Source organism: Pteropus medius, unplaced genomic scaffold (genome assembly GCF_902729225.1).
Source record: "Pteropus medius unplaced genomic scaffold, Ma_sr-lr_union100, whole genome shotgun sequence".
Taxonomy (NCBI): Eukaryota; Metazoa; Chordata; class Mammalia; order Chiroptera; family Pteropodidae; genus Pteropus; species Pteropus medius.
This window is the reverse complement of record NW_024349803.1, coordinates 12,613,512-12,621,608: the sequence shown is the minus strand read 5'-3', so window position 1 is coordinate 12,621,608 and position 8,097 is coordinate 12,613,512.

Sequence of the window (8,097 nt, the reverse complement as noted above, 5' to 3'; positions counted from 1 at the left end):
AAAAAAAAAAAAAAAAAAAAATCACATCACAAAGAACTGAAGTAATTTGCTGAATCATAGGTCTAAATATTCGTTTTTGTCTTCTAAACTCTAAGCCCAACCGAAAGATGTTTCTAAGGAAAAAAGAAATAAACAAGCACTAGATGAACTCACACAAATCTCATTGAGAAATCATCAAAGGAAAACAAAGATTCGGGCTTTTTCATCTACACCAGTGCTTGGCACATGCTTTGTAACAATCAGATGAATGCATGAATGAATCATTTTACGATTCGAAGCCAATCAGAAAGGAGACAGGAGGAGAGTGGGAGCTGGGGAGCTTTCTGCAGTTTCAAGGCCCCTTGGGAAACAAAACCTAGAGTTCCATGGTCATGAGAGAGGCGGGGCCCATTTAACATCCCAGACTTCCAGTTAGCACCCAAAGCAGAAACGATGGAAGCTTGAAAACAGTCGTAAAACTCTGCAAGACAATAATTGATCATGCAGAATTCTATGGCCAGAGAAAACAAGGAACGGAGGGTAATCTACTTGTTCTGAATCAATCACAGCGACATAATGTGAGAGCCAGGACGAGCATCTAGGCTTCCTGAACACTGCAGGGACCTTTTCACTGAACTGCAGTCCTTTCTTTACCCCAAATGTATATTTTAAACCACCGAATGAAAAGATAATCTCAGTATTATCCAGAGAAGAGATGACCAAATTTATCTTATAGACAGTTTGAATTTTTTTTGGAAATTGCCTTCCGAAGCCAGCTGGGGTCACTCATTCTCCCACTGTGTTTGAATTACTTATATTTTGGAAGCTGGCTGAGCTGACTCGGGTTCTGAGATCCTTTGTAGCCTAGGGCTCTCTACTGAGCAACAGACCAGAACATCCAATTGCTTACTCAGTGATTCCACCTGAACCTCCACAAACTCCATCCTGTTAAAACCGAATACTTTAAAATATTTGATGATGGGAGGAAATCTAACTTTGGGTGGTGAATGCACAATGCAATATCTACATGACTTACTGTTGAAGGGTACACTTGAAACTTATTTGATGTCATTAATCAATGTCACACCAATAATTTTAATTAAAAAAATATAAAAGCATCCTAATGATTTATAAAAAAAAGAAGAATCAATTACTTTATTTGACGTTCAGACCTGGTGTTTCTTATCTCAGGGAATACCACGTCTGCCAGCTTTCCTGGTCTGCAAACTAGAGATATGGGAGATGTCCCTCTCTCCCTCATCCCCCAGAGCTTGTCTCCCAAGTCTTGTCAATCGCATCTCCTTTAAGTATCCCTCCAATTTGCCTGCTTCAGTTCTTTCCATCACCGCTATAGTCCAAACTACTGATCTGCTCTTCATCGCTCGTCTATAGAGTAGTTCTCATTTTCTAGAATTTTATGTAAATGACATCACATCATATGTATGCTTTTTTTGGTTGACCTTTACCTCTTACTTAGCATAATTATTTTAAGATTCATCCATGCTGATGCATGTATCCATAATTTGTTCATCTTCTTGCTGAATATTATTCCATTGTCAAAATATACCATAGAATAAAATTATATGTGTATCAAATTAAGGCCCAGGGCAGATTTTCCCACTCCTTGTCTCAGGCCTCTCCTTGGTGCTACACCCCCGCCCCAAAGATCAAGAACCCTCTCGAAGATCAGAACTGTCCAGCATGCACATCATGACGTCGTGATTCTTCACCCGGGTCCTTCGTGCAGGTCCCAGAGCAGTTTCTGCAGCATCTGGAGGTCAGCCTCACATGGCTCCTGCTGCCTCCAGTGGCAGAGACTTGTCACTGCAGTGGGCCTGTCTGCTCCTCGGATGACTCTCTGAATCCCCCAGAGTGCCTTGCACATGCCTGGCGATCAATAAATGTCCGCTGATCAAGTTGCTGTTAATGAATAGTGATGGCTTCATCAGTGAATACTGATGGATTTGGGATTCCTGCTCATTCAGGACAACAAACCAGGGCTTTTGCCAAGGAGGCAGAAAAGAATTCCCAATAAGCTGGATATACTCCAGTCTGCTACATGGACAAATCTGTGATGGATTCAGGCGGAGAGTGTGGGGGTCTCTCTGCTGTCATGGTGACTCAAAAAAAAAAATAAAAAAAAAATAAAAGATTCTTCTGTCCCAGACATCGAGACTCTGAAGTAATGGCCCTTTTAAAATTGAATCATATTAATAGATCTACCTGACTGAACAATGTATTTCTTCCTTTCTTTTTATTAGATGCATTATTAACTTGGCTAGCAGCAAGACCTCATAAATGCAAAGTGCCTATTCAAGAAGAATACAACTTCTAGCACAAAATAAATAAGGATGCAACTCACCAATTCCAGAGATGCTTTGGGCTGTAGATTCATGTAGGACCTGGGTTGTGTGTGAGTCACTTCTGTTGGGTGAATCCTCAAAATCTGGGACTGCCTACCAAGGCGAGCAGATCAGGCTGGTGACAAAGCATCAGAGGGAAGCTGGGAAGGGAACAAATAAGTTTCACAAAAGTTCTACGTTGTGCAAGAGATTAATTACAAAAATCTTGAATCTTACTGTTCTCCTGCCCCAGGGTCACGTTTTGACGTTCGAATCTAATTATATTTAGCATTTATTGAGCAAATAATGTGGTGAATAGACTCTAAAATGGGTCCCAATGATTCCTACCACCTGGTATTCACACCCTTGTAGGCTCCCCTCCCTTGAGTGTGAGCAGGACCTAGACTTGCTTCTAATCAATGGAATATGGCAAAGGTGATGAGATGACACTCCATAAAATGTCATTTCTGTCTTGCTAGTGAACTCTCCCCCTCGATGGCTCTGATGAAGCAAGATGCCATATTGTGAGTTACGCTATGGGGAGACCCCCCTGGCAACTGAGTGTGGACTCTGGCCAACAGCCAGGAAAAAACTGAAACCCTCAGTCCAACAGTCCAAAGGAACTGAATCCTGCCAATGACCTCATGAGCTCGGAAGTACGCTCTTCCCCAATTAGACCTTCAGATGGGACTCCAGCCCTGGCTGACACCTTGATTGCAGCCTCATGAAAAATTCGGAAGCGGAGGACTCAGCTGAGCCATGCCCAGAATCTTGACCCACACAAACTCTGATATAGTAACTGTATGTTGTTTTAAGTCATTATCTTTATGATAACTTATTATATTGTAGTACATAACTGATATAAGCACCCACTGATGTTCCAAGTGCCAGGGACACACCAGTGAACTAGACAGACCATTCTCTGCCTTCATGGGCATCCCTTCTAGTTGAAGAGACAGACAGTAAATGAATTAATAAATTATTGCCATGCAAAAAAAGAAATTAGGGTGAAGGAACAGAGCAGGAGGTGGATGGCACTTTGGATAGGGTTAGTGAGGAAGTTTCTTTGTGAGAAAGGAGCATTTGAACAGAGAACCGAAGAGTGGGACTATCAGAGGAAAGAGTATTCCAGGAAGACGGAACGGCAAGTCCAAAGGTCCTGAGGTGGAATCAAGTTGGGCGAGTGGAGTCCCAGTTAGTAGATGAAATGTTGTAAGACATTAGCTTAGAGAGTTACTGGAGTCAGATCACAGACAGTCCTGCAGGCCAGGGGTCCGCAAACCCCAGGCTGTGGACTGGTACCAGTCCGTGGCCTGTTAAGAACCGGTTCGCAGCAGGGAAGGGAGCGAAGCTTCATCTGTATTTGCAGATACTCCCAGCACTAGCATCACCGCCTCAGCTCTACCTCAGATCATCAGGCAATAGATTCTCATAGAAACACTGGTTCCTGGTGCCAAAAAGGTTGAGGACCACTGCTGCAGGCCATGGGGAGGCCTTTGCTTATATTTGCCATGTGAGAGAAGGTGCCAGAGGCTTCTGAACAGGCAAGTGGCATGATCTGACCTGTGTGTAAGAGTCACTCTGGAAGAATGCTTCTCACCTAATACCCACAGCATGAATGCACAGAAGCTACACAGGGCCTGGAAAGTGACAAAGAGACTGTCATCTATTTTCCTACAGCGATTATTCCAGAAACCCTGTGGAGTAGATGGAGCAGGTGCAGGTCTCCATTCCCAGCTTCTCATCCCTCTAGTTCAAAATGCCGGTATACGTGGCTGCACTTCTGGGTCCTTTCTCCACACTCAGGAGCCATTAGAATGGAGGTGGGAAAAATGGTGGGTCACTCTAGTTGTGACTTGGGGACCGTAATCATAATGTCAGAAAGGCTCTGAATATTTGCGTGGGGGGGTGAAGCAGATGAAAAACAGTACTTCTCAGATACACAGTATTTGCAGCACGGCAAGTGGGTGTATAGTGGATGAAATCCTTCTTTTCCTTTAATTTATAGGTATCTTTTTTGAAATTTCAGAGAAGAAAAATCTCGAAAATTTTTCTAGTGAATTAATTATATAGGGCCCATTACTGCTAAACTAAAATGTTTCAAATGCCATTAAGATGCTGGGCCGTTTTTTTTTTGTTGTTTTTTTTTTTTTTTTTTGAGTGATACTCTATCATGTTTTTGTAGAGGCTACATAAATGTATTAGAAGTTTTATAAATTCACATATATTATTAATCCCTCAACCTTACTTTTTGGTAAGCTTTGAGTTCCACATATACGATGTTTTTGTTAAATAAACATAAGCCTTAGGTTTGAAAGAGAAATCCGTATCACCATCCCTGAAGTTCAAGAGATGAAATAGAGGACCTCTATGTTTTCTTAATGGGTCTTGCTAGTTGGGCCATAAAAGAGGGAGAGGGAAGCAAACCAAACCATTATCAAAAGACAAGTCACTAAAACCTCACCCTGCTCTCCATCCAACCCCTCATTTATCCATTTATCCACTTAATTCATCCATCCACTCAACCATCCATCCACTCCCATCAATCCACTCCCATCCATCCATCCATCCATCCATCCACTCACCCATTCAGCAAATATCTATTGAGCACCAAACAGAACCAGACAATGTAATAGAACACTGGAGACAAGGCAGACATGGCCTCTGTCTTCATACAGTCTAATCTTCATTCTCTGCACAAAGCTGAGTACCTTCCCTAAAGCACCAACTCCTCCACTACTCTTGAGCTCTCATTTATGTAATTGCAGATCTCAGTCACGCTGGGGGTATATCCAAGTAAACTTCACTCCCCAGTCTTGGGGAGCAGAATCAAAGAAATTCCCTCAAAGTACTCTCTGACTGGGTGTGGTCAGAGTGGACACCTGGAGAACTCAGAATCTGGTCCAAAGTCCTCTGGTACCTAATTCATAGCTCTTCTAGGTACCAATACTAGTAATGCTTCTGAAAGAAGCATTAGAATATGTTGACTAATTATTACATGTTGGCAGAATTGATGAGTTATGTTCTTATGAGTTTATGGTTCTCTCCTGGTTCTGCTTCTCTACTCTCAGTGCCTTGAAATGTTGCAGTGTTCCCCAGGATTAACTTCTCAGCCTTATGTATCTGCTTTATGTACCCTCAGTGATCTCATCTACTTCTTTTATTAAACCTGAATCCTGCTCCAACCAGATCGCCTAAACGCTTGTGTGTTTGTTTTCCTGTTGGACTTGCATGTCCCAAAGGAGATGGAAACTCAGTCTATCCTAAATTAAAGTCTTATGGCAAGTACCATAGCTGGACCCCAGAAGTCTGGTATCTGATGAATAAAATCAACAAGAGAAGTTTCTTGGGCAGACCAGATTAGCATAGAAAGATGACAACTGATTCAGGGTCATGAATCCATCTTGAGAAGCATGCAGCAGAGAAAACCTGGGGTTCAGAGAAAACACTGTTATTGTCCAAAGGAGAGACCCTGGATAGAGGGGTACTAGGCAGTCCTGCCACTGAAGAGGGACCTCCGTAATGGTGTGGGACATTATTTCAGGACTCTCTGGCCCAGGATCCCAGCTTCCTAAGCAGCTGAATGATGAAGACTTTACATCCTCAGCACATTGACATGTTGAGAACCTTCCTGATTCCACATCAAGAACCCACTGCTGTGAATACAAGCCCTTCTGGGTAAGAGGGGTCATGTCTGTCTCCTGTGAGTGTGTTTAGTGGGAGCCAAACACTGAAACATGTCATTCTGAGTGGCCTGAGAAGCCCAGTGCTGGCCTGGCTTGGAGTCCCCAGGTTCTGGTGGCCCAGGGAGGCACTGTCTGTTGTATATGGCATTGATGACTTCCAGTCAATCCACTTTTATACCAGGTGGGCACGCCCACCTTCTTTCTTGCTATGATTTCCAGGTTCTGGCATTCCTCTTATTTACTCAACAACATCTGTGAGTTCACCACAAGACACTCCCAAAACACCTGGCGTGAAATCCCCTCTCCTTTGCGGGTTCTGCCTTATAGCCATGTCGCCTTCTACCCCTGCTCAGGGTTGACTTGTGCTGCCCCTAGGAACCCCCCTCTCACTGCCTTCCTCCTCATGCCAGGTGTTGTCATCAGACCAGGGGCTCCAGTGCCTACAGGGCTGAGCCATCCAACATCCTGGCCTCGTGGGCCCTAGACGGCCATGTTTCCCAGGACCTTCCCTTGTCTTCTGCCTCAGCCGCCCAGTCCCACAGCGCACCCCACACCTCCCCGTAGTGTAGTCTTGGCCCCTCCCCACTGATATAGCCTCGTAAATCCACCTGTTGCACCCTCTGCACGCAGTTCCTACCCTTCCAGGTGTGGCAGATTTTACCGGTCATTTCAGAGACCCGTGGAGTTTACACCATAGAAAGGTAAACAACCTAAAGTACAACATTAGAATTTCCTGCTCGTAAACTGCCCCTCGGTTACGTTTGCCAGGTAGAGGCTCTCTCGGGTGTGGTTCTCCCTCGCCACTCAAGCCCCCAGTTTTGTCCCAGCAATCACAATGCGCCCCTCTCCTTTTTCCAAGCAGTGTAGCCCTTTCCAGCCTTTACACCTAAATTACCCCAGTCCTCCTTGTACGTTACCCCAAACTCAAACATATTCGGTTAAACGATGGGCACCTCCTGCAGGTGCGTCCCCGAGCCCCTTCCCGTTCCCCTCCTCCACCGGTGTCTGCCAGGAGGAGCGGGAGCGGAGAAATGTCTTTCCCTCCGACCTCTGATACGAGATGTGGTCGGGAAGGAGCCACGGCCAGTTTTCATTTTTAAAGCCATGCTTTTCTCCGTGCTCCCTGTTTCCTGTGTTCCCCAGATTCTAATTCTCACCCCTCCTGCCTTCTGGAGACCTTGCCCACTCCTTCACTTTTTTATCCGTTCTCTGGGTTTGAACTACTTTCTCCACTGGCTTCTTTCCATATGCGTTTAAATATTCCCTATTCTTTCTCAATCCTTGGGGAAGGGAGAAACATCCAAAACCTCTTTACGTCTCCTCTTCCATCTTCAGCTGCTACCTTACCTTTCTCTTGTTCTCGGCCAGGATATGGAAGTGGTGTCTGCTCACGGTCTAGGATGAGGTCACGGTCACCTCATCTTGGCTCATGAGGTGATTTCAAGTCTGGGTCCCAGCTCTTCCAGCTGGTTCCCTCTGCCTGCTCTCCACTGACACCTGCTCCGGCTCCATCTCCAGTGACGTCTCTGCAGTGAAGCCCACAGCCACTCCTCAGGAGCCCCCGCTTTTCTGTCTCTCTCTCTCTCCCCAGACTTCCAACCTGAAAGTGAACACGCCCTTCCTCTCCCGTCCCAGTTCCTCTGCCTCTGACTTCCTGCTGTGTCCCTGGCTGCTCTTCCCCAGGCTCCTCTGACATGGTCGTTCAGCAGGATCCTGTCTGCAGGTGTCCTCTCACTGTGTGTGCTCTCACCTGCAAGGTTGGTGTGGAAAACCATCCTTTTCTCAAGCCTCACCTCCCTGGAAAGTTCTGGGCATCTCTGGGGAGATGATTATAGCATGTAATGAGGGTTGCCTCTCTGCCCCTATTCTCTGTTTATGGAGTAACAGATTTTTGATATTTAGCTGCACACATCATTGTCCACAATAAAGATATTTCCCAAGTGTTTGTGGCCATGTGACCTGTTTCTGGCCAATAGATGTGAAGGTGTCACATCTTTTGAGAAGGCTACTTAAAAAAAGTTTGCTTGACTCAGGGTTCAGCCTGTCTACCTTTCCCCCTTCCTCCTTTTCACGACTGAAAGGAGATGTCA